This window comes from Terrapene carolina, unplaced genomic scaffold, assembly GCF_002925995.2.
Source record: "Terrapene carolina triunguis isolate 2854851 unplaced genomic scaffold, T_m_triunguis-2.0 Scaffold21, whole genome shotgun sequence".
In the NCBI taxonomy this organism is placed as follows: Eukaryota; Metazoa; Chordata; order Testudines; family Emydidae; genus Terrapene; species Terrapene triunguis.
The window spans coordinates 9,077,343-9,093,350 of record NW_020664372.1 but is presented as its reverse complement, the minus strand read 5'-3'; positions in this window follow the sequence as shown (position 1 = coordinate 9,093,350).

The following is a 16,008-nucleotide window of genomic DNA, read 5'->3' as shown; positions in this document are numbered from 1 at the left end:
ACCAAAAGCATATATGAGAATGCTTTCTACACATACACACACACAAATCATTGCAAACAATTCATCTAAATGTCATTCTCTGTTTTACCCTACCTTTGATTTCAACAGTAAGCAGCATATTGAGTATATTGGTTACTTTTTTTATAAAGAATATAAAGCCACAAGAAACTTTCCTCCACTAAACTCATTTTAATTTCCCTATAGGCATGTGTAGCAGGATGTGGTCTGCTTTTGCCCCTTCTTGCCACAGAAACTGACTCAGACTCAACTGGTAGTGTGTTCAGTATGCCATTTATTTGAGTTCCCTCCACCGACAGCTTCACAGTCTTGTGCAACAGTACCATTCACAATGTCCCCAGTACTTTTCGGCCCTCTTCTCAGGACTTGAGAGGAGCAGAGGTCTCTCTTCCCTGAGGCAGCTGTAAGACTGTGCTCAGCTAGCCCTGGTCCTCTGGACACTGTTGATTTGTCCCACCTCCAGTCAGAGTGCCCCTGCGCTGTTAAGGAGGATGAAAGGCTCAGGAAAGAAAAGCAGTCAATGGGAGCAGAGGGAAACCTTCCCATATTTGGGACCCTCCTTCCAGATGATGTTGCAGTATCCTCTCATCCTGAGGTTAGCTCTATAGGGGAGGGAACTCCGGTCATTAGGAAAAGGCAGGTGTTAGTAATAGGAGATTCGATCATTAGAAACATAGATAGCTGGGTTTGTGATGACTGGGAAAACCGTATGGTGACTTGGCTGCCTGGTGCGAAGGTTGCGGATCTCTCGAGGCATCTCACCAGTGTAGTGCTGGGGAGGAGCCGGTGGTCATGGTATATGTAGGTACCAATGACATAGGGAAGGGTTGGAGAGACGTCCTGGAGTCCAAATTTAGGCTGTTAGGAAAGAGACTGAAATCCAGGACCTCTATGGTGGCATTCTCAGAAATGCCTCCAGTTCCACACGCAGGGCCAGGTAGCTTCAGAGTCTCAATGCGTGGATGAGACGATGGTGTAGGGAGGAGGGGTTTAGATTTATTAGGAACTGGAGAAACTTTTGGGATGGGGCAGCCTATACAGGAAGGATGGGTTTCACCTAAACCAAATTGGATCCAGACTGCTGGCACTTAACACTAAAAAGGTTGCAGAGCAGTTTTTAAACTAAGAGATGGGTGTTGCAGAGGAGCACGTGGATTGGACAGAGACTTCTTTTAGAGGAGAGTCTATTGATAGAGATTCTCTAGGTTTTAGTCAGGAGGAGAGGATGGAAGAGGATAAAGTATTGGCCAGATCAGACGAGAAACATTCACACATCAGAAAACAGCAGAGTGAAAAGTTTTTAAAGTGCTTGTACACAAATGCTAGAAGTCTAAATAATAAGATGGGTGAACTAGAGTGCCTCATGTTAAAGGAGGATATTGATAGAATAGTCATCACAGAAACCTGGTGGAGGGAGCACAATCAATGGGACACAATCATTCTGGGGCACAAAACATATTGGAAGGACAGAACAGGTCATGCAGGGGGTGGGGGAGTGGCACTATATGTGAAAGAAAATGTAGAATCAAATGAAGTAAAAATCTTAAATTAATCCACATGTTCCATAGAATCTCTATGGGTAGTAATTCCATGCTCTAATAAGAATTTAACAGTAGGGATCTATTATCAGCCACCTGACCAGGACAGTGATAGTGACTATGAAATACTAAGGGAGATTAGAGAGGCTATCAAAATAAAGAAATCAATAATAGTGGGGGATTTCAATTATCCCCATATTGACTGGGTACATATCACCCCAGGATGAAATGCAGAGACAAAATTTCTCGATACTTTAAATGACTGCTTCTTGGAGCAGCTGGTACAGGAACCCACAAGGTGAGAGGCAATTCTCGATTTAGTCCTGAGTGGAGTGCAGGATCTGGTCCAAGAGGTAACTGTAACAGGACTCCTTGGAAATAGTGACCATACTATAATAACATTTAACTTTCCTGTGGTGGGAAGAACACCTCAGCAGCCCAACATTGTGGCATTTAATTTCAGAAAGGGGAACTATGCAAAAATGAGGAGGTTAGTTAAACAAAAATTAAAAGGTACAGTGACTAGAGTGAAATCCCTGCCAGATGCATGGAAACTTTTCAAAGACACCATAATAGAGGCCCAACTTAAATGTATACCCCAAATTAAAAAACACAGTAAAAGAATGAAAAAAAGCCACCGTGGCTTAACAACCATGTAAAAGAAGCAGTGAGAGATAAAAAAGGCATCTTTTTAAAAAGTGGAGGTCAAATCCTAGTGAGGTAAATAGAAAGGAGCATAAACACTGCCAAATTAAGTGTAAAAATTTAATAAGAAAAACCAAAAAGGAGTTTGAAGAACTACTAGTGAAAAACTCATAAGGTAATAACAAAATGTGTTTTAAGTACATCAGAAGCAGGAAGCCTTCTAAACAAACAACCAATGGGGCTCCTGGACGACCGAGATACAAAAGGAGCACTTAAAGACGATAAAGTCATTGCGGAGAAACTAAATAAATTCTTTGCTTCAGTCTTAATGGCTGAGGTTGTTAGAGAGATTCCCAAACCTGAGCTGTCCTTTATACGTGACAAAACTGAGGAATTGTCACAGATTGAAGTGTCATTAGAGGAAGTTTTGGAATTAATTGATAAATTTAACAGTAACAAGTCACCAGGACTAGATGGCATTCACCCAAGAGTTCTGAACAAACTCAAATGTGAATTTGCGGAACTATTAACTATGGTTTGTAACCTGTCCTTTAAATTGGCTTCTGTACCCAATGACTGGAAGATAGCTAATGTAATGCCAATATTTAAAAAGGGCTCTAGAGGTGATCCTGGCAATTACAGACTGGTAAGTCTAACGTCAGTACTGGACAAATTAGTTGAAACAATAGTAAAGAATAAAATTGTCAGACAAAATTGAAGAACATAAATTGCTGGGCAAAAGTCAACATGGTTTCTGTAAAGGGAAATCATGTCTTACTAATCTATTAGAGTTCTTTGAAGGGGTCAACGCACATGTGGACAAGGGGGATCCAGTGGACATAGTGTACTTAGATTTCGAGAAAGCCTTTGACAAGTTCCCTCACCGAAGGCTCTTATGTAAATTAAGTTGTCATGGGATAAGATCCTTTCATGGAATGAGAACTGGTTAAAAGACAGGGAACAAAAGGTAGGCATAAATGGTAAATTTTCAGACTGGAGAGGGATAAATAGTGGTGTTCCCCAAGGTTCAGTCCTAGGACCAATCCTATTCAACTTATTCATAAATGATCTGGAGAAAGGGGTAAACAGTGAAGTGGCAAAGTTTGCAGATGATACTAAACTGCTCAAGATAGTTAAAACCAAAGCAGACTGTGAAGAACTTCAAAAAGATTTCACAAAACTAAGTGACTGGGCAACAAAATGGCAAATGAAATTTAATGTGGATAAATGTAAAGTAATGCACATTGGAAAAAATAACCCCAATTATACATACAATATGATGGGGGCTAATTTAGCTACAACTAATCAGGAAAGAGATCTTGGAGTCATCATAGATAGTTCTCTGAAGACGTCCACGCAGTGTGCAGCGGCAGTAAAAAAATCAAACAAGATGTTAGGAATCATTGAAAAAGGGATAGAGAATAAGATGGAGTATATCTTATTGCCCTTATATAAATCCATGGCACGTCCACATCTTGAATACTGTGTACAGATGTGGTCTCCTCATCTCAAAAAAGCTATGCTGGCATTAGAAAAGGTTCAGAAAAGGGCAACTAAAATGATTAGGGGTCTGGAATGGGTCCCATATGAGGAGAGATTAAAGAGCTAGGACTTTTCAGCTTGGAAAAGAGGAGACTAAGGGGGGATATGATAGAGGTATATAAAATCATGAGTGGTGTGGAGAAAGTGAATAAGGAAAAGTTATTTACTTGTTCCCATAATATAAGAACTAGGAGCCACCAAATGAAATTAAGGGGCAGCAGGTTTAAAACAAATAAAAGGAAGCTCTTCTTCACACAGCACACAGTCAACCTGTGGAACTCCTTGCGTGAGGAGGTTGTGAAGGCTAGGACTATAACAAGGTTTAAAAGAGAACTAGATAAATTAATGGAGGTTAAGTCCATGAATGGCTATTAGCCAGGATGGGTAAGGAATGGTGTCCCTAGTCTCTGTTTGTCAGAGGGTGGAGATGGATGGCAGGAGAGAGATCATTTGATCATTGCCTGTTAGGTTCACTCCCTCTGGGGCATCTGGCATTGGCCACTGTCGGTGGATAGGATACTAGGCTGAATGGACCTTTGGTCTGACCAGGTACGGCCATTCTTATGTTCTTATGTTCTCTCCCTTGATATTTCCTTCCAGTGCTTCTTTATCTGTCTTGAGGTGATGGGCTAGTTGGCTTGTTAGCTCATCCAGGCCACCAGCCTAATTAATAATTATCTTTAATTACCCCAATCAGCTTTCTTCAGTAGAACTAATGGCTGTCAGAGTGATCAGAGTGCAAGCTCACCTGTTAACTCCCTGCACTCTGTCACAGTATGGTAAACAGATAAATAAATCTGAAATTTCTCTGAATTATTCACACTGTCTGGGAGAAATCCTTCACAGACAAACACTTTACTGGAGAATCCCAATTTGCAGAACAACTTCTTAAAGCCTTCTGATAATTGGGATTCGGGGGACCAGCCAAGTCCTTTGTCATCAAAAAGTTCTGCTCCAGTTCATTTGAAATATTACATTATCATGGGCCACGTTCTGTGACAGTGTATGTAGGCACAACTCCAACTGAAGTTAATAGATGCTGTGCCTGCTGATACTAGAGTTGAATTAAAATTTGATCTTAAGTATAGCTGGGCAAATCCCTTATGGAAAACTCCTATCCAATAGGGTTCAAACCAATACGGTTCAAACCAACTGAATTTAATAGGGATTAAACCAATACAGTTCTAGAGAAATAAGTGTAAATATGTACCAGATTTAATAGAGAAAACAATATCATCTCTTTGACTGAATACACATATAAAAGGGTATTTATGCTTGAATAGAGAAATCAATATTGGTGCAGAGAGTGCCTGGCCTTGCAGAGTTTCAGTCATCCAAGGAAGGAGCAAAGCCAATATTATGCAACTTAGTTGACAATAACACACTATGAATAGACAAAGATATTTAAATGAGTAGATTTTCAGACACTAAGGGCAACTAAGTACCTAACTCCCATTGTCTTTCAATGAGAGTTAAGCATCCAACTGTCATCTATGCCTTTGAAAATCGATTCTGAAGACAACAATTTGCAAACAACCCATTTCTTGACATAAAATCTTTGAACAATTATGGATAATAACTCAGTTCATTTTGCCTCCATGCACCCCCTGGGGCATAAGTCATCTCAAAAGGCTTGTCTTCACTGCCAAGTTGACTCAAGTTATAACTCAAGTGTTGCCTCTAACTCATGTCCAGTCTAAACACAAAACTCCTTTATTCAAGTACAATGTTGTTTTAACTCAAGCTGACTAGCATGGGTGGCAGGGGAGAGGGGGTAGAAGCTAAACTCAAGTAAGCACAACTCATCAGCTGCTAACAAGGCCACTCTAATAATATGGATACCGGCTAGAGTCTTTTCAGTCCTGCTAGTCCTCCAGTGCCTTCCCACAATTCCCTTGGCCCAGCTCACTTCAGCAGTAAGAACCCAGGGATGTACCCCAAAAGTCTTAGTACCACGCATGACCAAGAACAGTGCCAATGTGGACAGAGCAACACTAGCATTATTTTGCAGCATGACTAAGCTAACTCAGGAGTAGTAACTCGAGGGTAGATCATTACAGCTAACCCTGCAGTGAAGACACACCCAAAGGGAAGGCCATGATCTTGGCCCCACCATTCTGTACACGGACAAGCATTTCTGTCAGGAGAAGAAGAGGGATGATGGTAGTCACCCTAAAGAGGCACACCGAAGGAGTTCAAGCTAAAATTATGCCTCTTGGGGATTGTGCATCTCTGCACCGCCATCACCCAACTGAAGCTGTGATTTACAGAGGTGACTCAGCCCATATTGTTTATTCAATGACTTGAACATTTATCCTATCTCCTTCGGTATAATTAAGTGTTGCTGATAGATAGTTAACAAAGAGGTTTTCATGGACAGTGCCAATTCACAATGGTCTCAAGCTAGCTTAATATAGTTTAAACATTAGTTAAGATTATTAATTTACAGTAGTTCAAGATTTCATCGGGGTGGCATAAAACTGAAAAGTATGGAAGTCCATTCTACCAGATATGGGCAGTAGGCTGACCTAATTATGAACTGAATCTAATTTTAAAAGTGGCAAAGGACGAACTACCATAATGTGGGAAACTGACTGTAAAACAATGAATAATAAAATATCCTGTTATGAAACATTTATACTCATACGCTAAGAAATTAATAAATCTTGAACATAATGAATACATCCTTGGTCTGCAAGTCACCATATATTGGTCTCCATGTTTTAAATGGCCTTGATTAGTCATTTTACTGTTCTTTATTATATTAAAATATCAAGAATCAGTACCACCAATCAGAGTAAGTGATTTAATCAAATGAACATATAATGTATTTTTTCTGACCTTGAAGATTTTTTTTAATCCTATGCTTTTACCCTACAGCAACTCAAAGACTGACACAAACTATTGGATTCAGTACAACAAAGACTGGTGCTCTGATCTTACAAGAGAACTAGTAACCAAATTCTGACCTATTTTCTCCTGTCATAATCTTAAACTTCCATACCATAAGCAGCAGTAAATATCCACCAGAACTGATTCAATTTTCTTTCTGATACACATTCTGAACCCTTGTGCCCATTGTTGACAATGAGGGGGCAACACCAATCTCATTTTCTTGAAAAGGCATGTTAAATCATGGAAACTAAATTGCTCTGACAAAATGTTTTCAGATAAAGAGGCCTTCACATCTCTTAAAAATGTATCACCATAAAAGATTGACACACTTACTCATGAGCTGGTGAATGATGACAGAGCAATGATGATACTTGTATTCAACAGTTGATAAAATCTTTATCTTTTTGTTTAAGAACAATTCATTGATATAACCTCCTCTTCATTTTGTGGTTTACAACAGTGTCCTATTGTCTTTGGCAGCCCATAGAAGGGTGGCGTCTTACAGTTCTTAGGGGAAATGGAACAAATTGGATATTTATTTAGTATAAGAGTGTAACTGTAAGTATTCTGTTGGATTTCCCACATATTGATTCTGGGCCTATCCATCCCAGTGGCTCTTCACTGCTTGTGAAAGTTATGAGTTGTAGACTTCTGCCCCAGAACTATCCTGAAATCAGACATCCATAATCCAGTCACCTTTAACTGACATTGTAAATTCCATAAGCCAAAGGTACTCAGTGTTTAAGAACTTTGTAATGAAAGTTCACTCCATCCTCTCTCCCTCTGTCACTTGCTCTCCCCCACCCTCACTCATACATTCATTTTCACCAGGCTGAGACAGGGGTTTGGGGTGAAGGCTCCAGCTGGGGGTGCAGGCTCTGGGATGGGGCCAGGGATGAGGGGTTTAGGGTTCAGGAGGGGGCTCTGGGCTGGGGAGTATGGCTGATGGTTTTGGAGTGTGGGAGAGGGCTCCAGGATGAGGCGGGGGTTGGGGTGTGGGAGGGGGTACAGGCTCTGGGGTGGGATGGGAAGGAGGGGTTCTGGGTGTGGGAGGGGGCTCTGGGCTGGGGCAGGAGGTTGGGCTACGGTGGGAGGGGTGAGAGCTCTGTCTGAGTGTGCGGGTTCTAGGGTGGGCCGGGGATGAGAGGTTTGGGTGCAGGAGGGGGCTCCAGGTTGAGGCCGAGGGGGTTGAAGCATGAGAGGGTGTCTTAGCTGGGGCAGGAGGTTGGGGCACAGGAGTGGGTGTGGGGTGCAGACCACGGGAAGGAGCTTGGGTGCGGGAGGGGGCTCCAGGCTGGGACAGGGGGTTCGGGTGCAGGTGCGAGTGGGCTCTGGCTGGAGGTGTGGGCTCTGGGGTGAGTCTGGGGATGAGGGATTTGGGGTGTAGGAGGGGACTCCAGGCTGGGGCAGGGGTTGGGGTGTGGGAGGAGGATCCCGGCCAATGGGAGCTGCAGAGTGTAGACAGTGACTTTAGTTTATTATCCATTTATTGAGTGATGGTATGATTAATCAATATGTTATATTCACTGTATGTTAATTATAGTTAATTTGTAAGATTATAAAATTATAACATTGATCAGTATTTAGAGGAACCAAGCATTAGACTTGAGTAAGAAAAGCTGAAATACAAGACCTGTAGACTGAGGTCTGCAAGACTTTAGCTTAGCTATTTTAGGCCTTAGAGACAAGAAATGATGACTTAAGCCAATGACCGAGAAATAACCTAATGCCCTAAGATTATGGGAAAAGGGGTACCAAGTGGTAATATTGTGCAAAATTATCCAGAAGATTAATATTAGATCATAAAAATAGTCTAAAGGCGCATCTGTCTCAGACATGTGTCTTGACCATGGGATACAGCAGGGATAGGCAACCTTTGGCACATGCCAGGGTAACACCGTGGTGGGCCAGGCCGATTTGTTTACCTGCCGTGTCCGCAAGTTCGGCCAGTCGTGGCTCCCTCTGTCTGTGGTTCGCCGCTCCAGGCCAATGGGGGCGGCGTGAAGCGGCGTGGGCCGAAGGATGTGCTGGCTGCCGCTTCCCGGCACCCCCATTGGCCTGGAGTGTAGAACTGCAGCCAGTGGGAGCTGCAATTGGCCGAACCTGCAGACGCGGCAGGTAAACAAGGGTGCTTACCCTGGCAAGCCGCGTGCCAAAGGTTGCCAATCCCTGGGATACAATTCGTGAGTCAACGCTTATCAGAACAAATGGAACTTACACAGCCTATGGAAAATTGGGGTCCCTTAAATTTCCAGGGCACATAGACCAATGAGAGAAAAGAGGGTTGACACTTTTATGGACATGCACAGAATGTAGGTATAGACAGAATCACATCATAAAAAGGGGATTCCTAGAACGGGAAAATTGAACTCCCTATGGGAGACTCCAGCAGGAACCATCCCTCTACTGGTGATCAAGCCATGAGAGACCCATCAGATATTAACATTGTTGTTAAGGATGTGAGAATAATTATATATGTAACTTGTGCATAGGTCTGTATAGAATTTCTATATGCTTGGGTAATCATAACTTTAATTGTAACTTTAATAAAACTTGTAAAACAGTCTAGACCTTGTCCTTGTGAATGTCTATGTGGTCACTACCTTTGGTCGTTATGTGTTCCTAGAGTCTCTAACTCTGAAGCAAGTAGCAGAGGTGACTTTCACTCTGTTATGCTTGAAACTGTAGCCACCAGAGCCGAACCCACAGTGGTGTAATATCACATTACCAAATTCACTTTAAATAAAATAAAAGGCTACAAGAGCCAGTGCTCAGAGTGAGGCAGGAGCAGCACACAGAGGCCCCGTGACCGTCCCTCCGCCTAGGAGTTGAGGGACACATTGCTGCTTTCGGGGAGCCGCACAGAGCCAGGTAGGGAGCCTACTAGCCCCATGCCAACCAGACTTTCAACAGCCTGGTCAGCAGTGCTGACCGGAGCTGCCAGAGTCCCTTTTCGACCAGGCATTCTGGTTGAAAACTGGACACCTGTCAACCCTATTGACCGGTCAGTCCGTAACTCTGGTGTTTGTATCTTTGAGGTTCTACTGTATTTTCTATCTTTCCTTAAACTGTAGCTTCTTTAGTCCCTCCTCCTATTTAAAAGACGTATGCACATCCACATCAGGGAACAAAAGCTGTGCCATGTGATTTATGTCACCAATCACAACTAATCAATACAGTTCAGATTTCACATATCAAGACTGAGATACTTGCAGTGACCTTTTTGTAATCTATCTGTAGTCATCAATTTAAAAAAAAAAAGTAAAGTAAATTGGAAAATAAATTATACATTCAAAGACATCATGATCTACTTGTGGACGATATGGTCCCAATCCAGCAAAACACTTATGGCACATGCTTAACTTTCAGTCTGAGTAGTACCATTGATCTCAGTGTGCTTAAATTAAGCACATACATAAATGCTTTACTAAATTTGGAACAGCCAAACAGACAAAGTACACTAAATTATTCGCTATGAATTATTTACTCAATGCTACTTATTAGTTGCTTCTATGAGTCTACCCTCTATGTGGCATTATACAGAAAGACACCTCTCTTGACCATGACTGCTTTTTGGCTGTGACCCCCAAAGCAGGGTCACATAATGCAATGCCAGTCAGAGAACAAGAATCAAGAATGGTTACCACTCTAGAGATGGTGTATTACCATTGTATAGTAAGCAGGCAACTGGTTTTGCAATCACTGTCAGATTCTAGCTCCAAGATTGAAGTTGCATCCTTTTCAGATGCAGAAGTACATTTAGTAATAAAATATAAAACAAACATGAAGATCCTGTCAGTAATCAGACTGTGGCCAACTCCATTTTCGTACATTTAGTGTTAGTAAAGCCCTATTTAAGAAAAGAGAGACACAAAACCGTCAAGTCACTAGCAGAAAACAAACTGTACCTAGCAGCATTAATCCTTAGGAAAAGCTAAGTGTCTGAGCATATCTACATATGGGAGCTCTCTACTAGATACCAACAGGTTGGCTGTACAACAAAAAGTCAGTCTGTGCCTCTTCAACAAACAGAGTCCTTTTGGTGCCAGTTTTATGCCTTATGAGAAAATAGCTAGACTCATACTGCTATGCTAATTTGGGTCAGGCTGATTTCCTTTTCTTGTATTCCTGTCAATATATTATTTATTCTTTAATATGATTTTCCTGTTTTGAGTGATTCTGTGCTATCCCAAAGACAAGATTCACCTCCATCCCCCATATAAATGAATGATGCAGGTCTTCCTTAATCAATTTGGTAGGGAAAAAATACCAAATCTGCTTTACAGTTTTACATTAAAAATGATAAAATACTATAACAATCATATAAAAACACTACAATAATAAAATCAAGCAGCTGTGAAGTTGTTTGGCTGTTTTAATTTATGCCATATTGCTGAAAGGATGCATTGACAGAGCATTTTGAACTGCACTAACAATGAATCACTTCTAAAAATCACTTAACCTAGTCACATTTTCTCTTTGGCTACAGTTCATAGCTACTTTCTCTAATATTTGAACTAGATCAGAATAAATGTTCTCTCAGAAAAAAAAATCTTTACAATTTGCTGTGACAAATATTGTTTCTCGAACACTCACTTCACCCCGAGCTCCACAATCAAGTCAGAAACTAAGAAACCCAGAAGCAGAATCAGGTCAATTTGAAATACAGATTTAAAAGGACTGAAAGGCTGTGTCCCTACAGTGAGAAATTCACTATAGATCGGTAGACAACTAAACCATGCCATTAGACGGGTTGAAAGTGTTTAAACATACTTTAAGTTAGATAATGATGTTTTTTTCAAATATTGAAATGAAACAAAAGGAGGTCATTAAAAATGAAGACAGTATTGCATGGCTGGGGAACAACTGACTGTGGTTTGAGCAACAACATAAAAGGAGAACAAAACAAATGACAGAAAAGCCAAATTAGAACTGAAACATCAAACAACTTCAATTAGCACCAAAGAATGGCGGCAGAGTTAAAAGCATTTAGTGAAATAATGAGATGACAAACAATATACACAAACTTGAAACCTAACATTGTTATCCAGATGAAATGTATCATTACCAAGATAAGAAGATACTGCAATACTGTCACAGGACAGACTAATTAGAAGAAGAGGAAAATAGCCTCACAATAGCCAATGGTGGGCAACCTGCGGCCCAGGGGCCTCATGCGGCCCATCAGGGTAATCTGATTGCGGGCCGCAAGACATTTTGCTGACATTGACTGTCCGCAGGCACGGCCTCCTACAGCTCCCAGTGGCTGCAGTTCGCCATTCCCGGCCAATGGGAGCTGTGGGAAGCCGTGGATTGCAGGGACGTGCTGGCTGCTGCTTCCCACAGCTCCCAGTGGCCAGGCATGGAGAACAACAGCCATTTGGAGCTGCGCGGGGCTGTGCCTGCAGAAAGTCACCATCAGCAAAATGTCTCGTGGCCCTCAATAAGATGAGCCACATGTGGCCTGCAGGTCACATGTTGGACACCACTGGTTGTATCTCTTCACAAAATGCAGCCTAATTCATGCAATAGTGTTTTGGCTCAGTCCTGGAAATAGAAGTGGGCCTGAAGTATAAAGTTTGAGAATTAGGTGAGGGGGTTCAGAGTCAATATTTTGATACTGTCTCGCTTCTATTTTTGTTTTCATTTGTGGGAAGTACTAGCAAGGTTCACTTGGTTTTGTAGGTCCATTTTGGTTTGGGAGTCTTGTTACAAACTTGAAATTCAAGCCGTAGTCAGAGAAAGGATTTGTTAAGATTGTGAACCTTTCAAGCAACCCTGGACAGTTTCAAGCTAATTGTAGGCCAGCATGGTTTTACATAACAATTATTTACAAGAAACGGGTTCATCTTCTTTCACTATGAAACTAGTTCAGACCTGACAGAGTGCACTGATTTTCACTTTGTGAATGTGAGTTCAACCATACACAAGTCTATTCATTTGTACCCAGTTCAGAGATTTTAGTCATACTAGTGTTAATGAAATTGACCATCTCTAGTGGTGGCAATAGGCAGCTATCTGTGGGGACTGGAAATCATCTGCACCTAGACCAAAAATATGACATGAAACTGAATTTGAAAAAAATGAAAATGGTGTGGAAAGTGATGTATATTAAAGAAGTTTCAATATGTGCCATACTTGCCACATCTAATCTCCAGTTGTCAAGTCTGTCCTTCTGGATTCTGTTTCTAGAAATCCTAATAGTGACAGGTGATAAAGATGCTGTCAAAAACAGATCGGGCCACAATGATCCACGCTTTTGTGATGCTAAGCTTCATTACTGAAATCTGTTGTATCTGTGAATAAAGCCATTGACCCTGAAAAAGCACCATTTCACTTAAAATGCAGCAATCTCACTTCTTAGGAACACAGGCCTCTAACAGCACATCACCTCAGTGTTTCTCTCTCTGGGTTAGCTCTCTTTGGAACACAGAATTCAATTAAAGGGTTTGTTTCTAATGTTCAGAGCCCTGCATGGGACTAGAACAGTTCTCTGAGAAACAATCTCCCTCTATGTGACCACAGCTGTTCATGACTGCTACATTCCACTAGGACAACAGAACAACTACAGGATGAGACTTACTAACAGAGCTGGGCAAAAACTTTCAGACAAAGAGTTTATGCACCAAAAATGCAATTTTGTTTGAACCAAAACTATGTGTGAATTTGATGTGATCACTTCAGCTGGGGAAACAGTTTTCAGGACCAGCAAACATATGTGTTCCTCCTTTTCTAACCTTTAGACTAGTGGTCAGGGCACTTACCTGGGCTGTCAGAAACTAAGGCCTGGTCTACAATACAGAGTTAGGTTGACATAAATTAGCCTATGTCAACCTAATTCTGTAAGCGTCTACACTAAATTGTAGCTCCCACCGATGTAATTCACCCACTACACCAACTTAATAAGTCCACCTCCAGGAGAAACTAGATATAGTTAGGTTGACACAGTGTCAGTGTAGACTCTGCATTGCTTACATTGATGTTTGCTTCTTTTCAGAAACCATCCCACAATGCCCCACACTGGCAATTAAATCGGTGCAAACGCTCCTGATGAGGATGTGCACCACCAACACAGGAAGTGTAATGCCGATGTGTAAAACTGATTCAATTACTGTAGGTCAACATAATTTAGACTGACTTAGTTTTGTAGTGTAGACTTGCCCTAAGGCTTGAATCCCCAACTCTAGAACTCGTGACCTCAGATCTTCCTCCTTACCAGATAAGTGCCCTATCAGGGTATAGGTTATTCTTGGATAGGTTACTCTCAATCTCTCCTGGGGGAGCTGCTCCACCTTGTATTAAATTCTAAAATATTCATTGTCCCAGAGAGTGAGAGAGAATAACTCTATAGTCTGGTGATTAAGGAACTCACCTGGGAGGTAGGAGATGTGGATTTAAATCCCTCCTCTGAGACAGGCAGAGAAAAGATGTAAGTCCATAGCTTCTTATGTCCATCCCCAGATGAGTGCCTTAATCACCAGGCTATAGTGTCATGCTCCCTTTTTTTGGCCCAATGAACATTTCCGTATTTATACAAAGTGGAACAGCTTCAACAAAAGAAAATGAGAACGAATAATCTCTAGCCTGGTATCCAGGGTATTCACCTGGGAGGGAGAAGATTTGAGTTCATGTCATGTTTCAGAGTCGGAATTCAAACCTGGGTCTCCCCCATTCCAGATAAATTCCCTAATCCCTATGCTAAATGTTACAAAGAGGGGAATGAATGCATGCACATAGATGTACATGTGATGGCCTGAAATGGGCTTTTCCAAATTGCTGACAGATGTAAAACATTTTTAGAACCAAATTAGATTTTTCCCTCCAGACTTTTTGGTTTGCTGGCTGAATATAAACAACAACAACAACAAAATCAATGATTCCTTCAGCTTTACATTTGCAGAGATCATAGGTGCACTGCATGAGAAAGGATCATAGTGAAGGTGGGTATGAGTAGATAATATGGATTGAGAATGAAAATGCTGCACCCAGGAGGGTGAGAAATCACAGATGTGGAAGAAAAGCAATGACATAGTCAATTTTTACTTGTCAAAATGGAACGTAAACCTTGCTGTTCAATGTTTCATTGCTTACCCTTATAAAAATACCGAAGTGTTCTATTGTAATTGCTCCAACCCACCGAAGTGCCAGTACTGCAAGCAGTAGTGTTTAAGAACATTACTTCAGAATTCTGTATTGATTTTTAGGTGAACATAATGAAAGTTGGTTCAAAATTCAGCAAAACTCCCCTCCCTTGTCTCTGTGAGACTCTGGAGATTATTCTATAGAAATAGGCCTGAACAGTATCACTCCAGCAAAGCTATAGTGTTTGGAACTGAAGAGTCCATAACATCTTTTTATTTAGAAAGGTTGCTCCCTGAATTATGAGTCTAAAATGAAATCAGTTGCAGTTTGTACCTATTGACTCTGCTTCAGCACTGGAGATCCATTTCCAGAGTACAGAAATAGTGGCTGAAAGGCTGACTCTCTGTTCTGTGGTGTACTATAAAATGAAAGAGCTATTACACTATCTCTGACTGCAAAAAAAGACAAGTAATAAGATAAATCTGAAGGGGATATGCCTGCTTACAGGCAGTGAGTTTGGGGAGAGGGAGGGATTAGGAAAGGGAGAATTATATAGGGAAGGATTTTCTGCAGCTGAGTTATTAAAGACTTTGGCTATTGATTCATAATATTAAATAAGGTGAATTTTGTCTAAAAAACATTTTACATAACAAAATATGTTAACTTTTTATCAGTTCAATGCAAAACAAAATTAAAGCTCTCTTATTAATGGAACATTTTGTCATTACATTAACTAGATTGACTGAGATCTACATCACAATTAGGTTGGAAAGCAATAAACAGGACATTAAAATGTGCCAAATTCAATATCTTGGGTCACTGAAGAGCTTTTGTGAAATTTTAACTCCAATAATAAAACTTAAGTAAAATATTTTTTAAGAATATAAGAACGGCCAGACTGGGTCAGACCAAAGGTCCATCTAGCCCAGTATCTTGCTCATCCCGGCTAATAGCCATTGATGGACCTATGCTCCATGAATTTATCTAGTTCTTTTTTGAACCCTGTTATAGTGTTGGCCTTCACAACATCCTCTGGCAAACAGTTCCACAGACTGACTATATTGTGTGAAAAAACCTTCCTTTTGTTTGTTTTAAACCTGCTTCCTATTAATTTCATTTGGTGACCCCTAGTTCTTGTGTTATGAGAAAGAGTAAACAACATTTCCTTATTTAATTTCTTCACACCAGTCATGATTTTATAGACCTCAATATTATCCTCCTTTAGCTGTCTCTTTTCCAAGCTGAAAAGTCACAGTTTTATTAATCTCTCCTAATACAGAAGCCATTC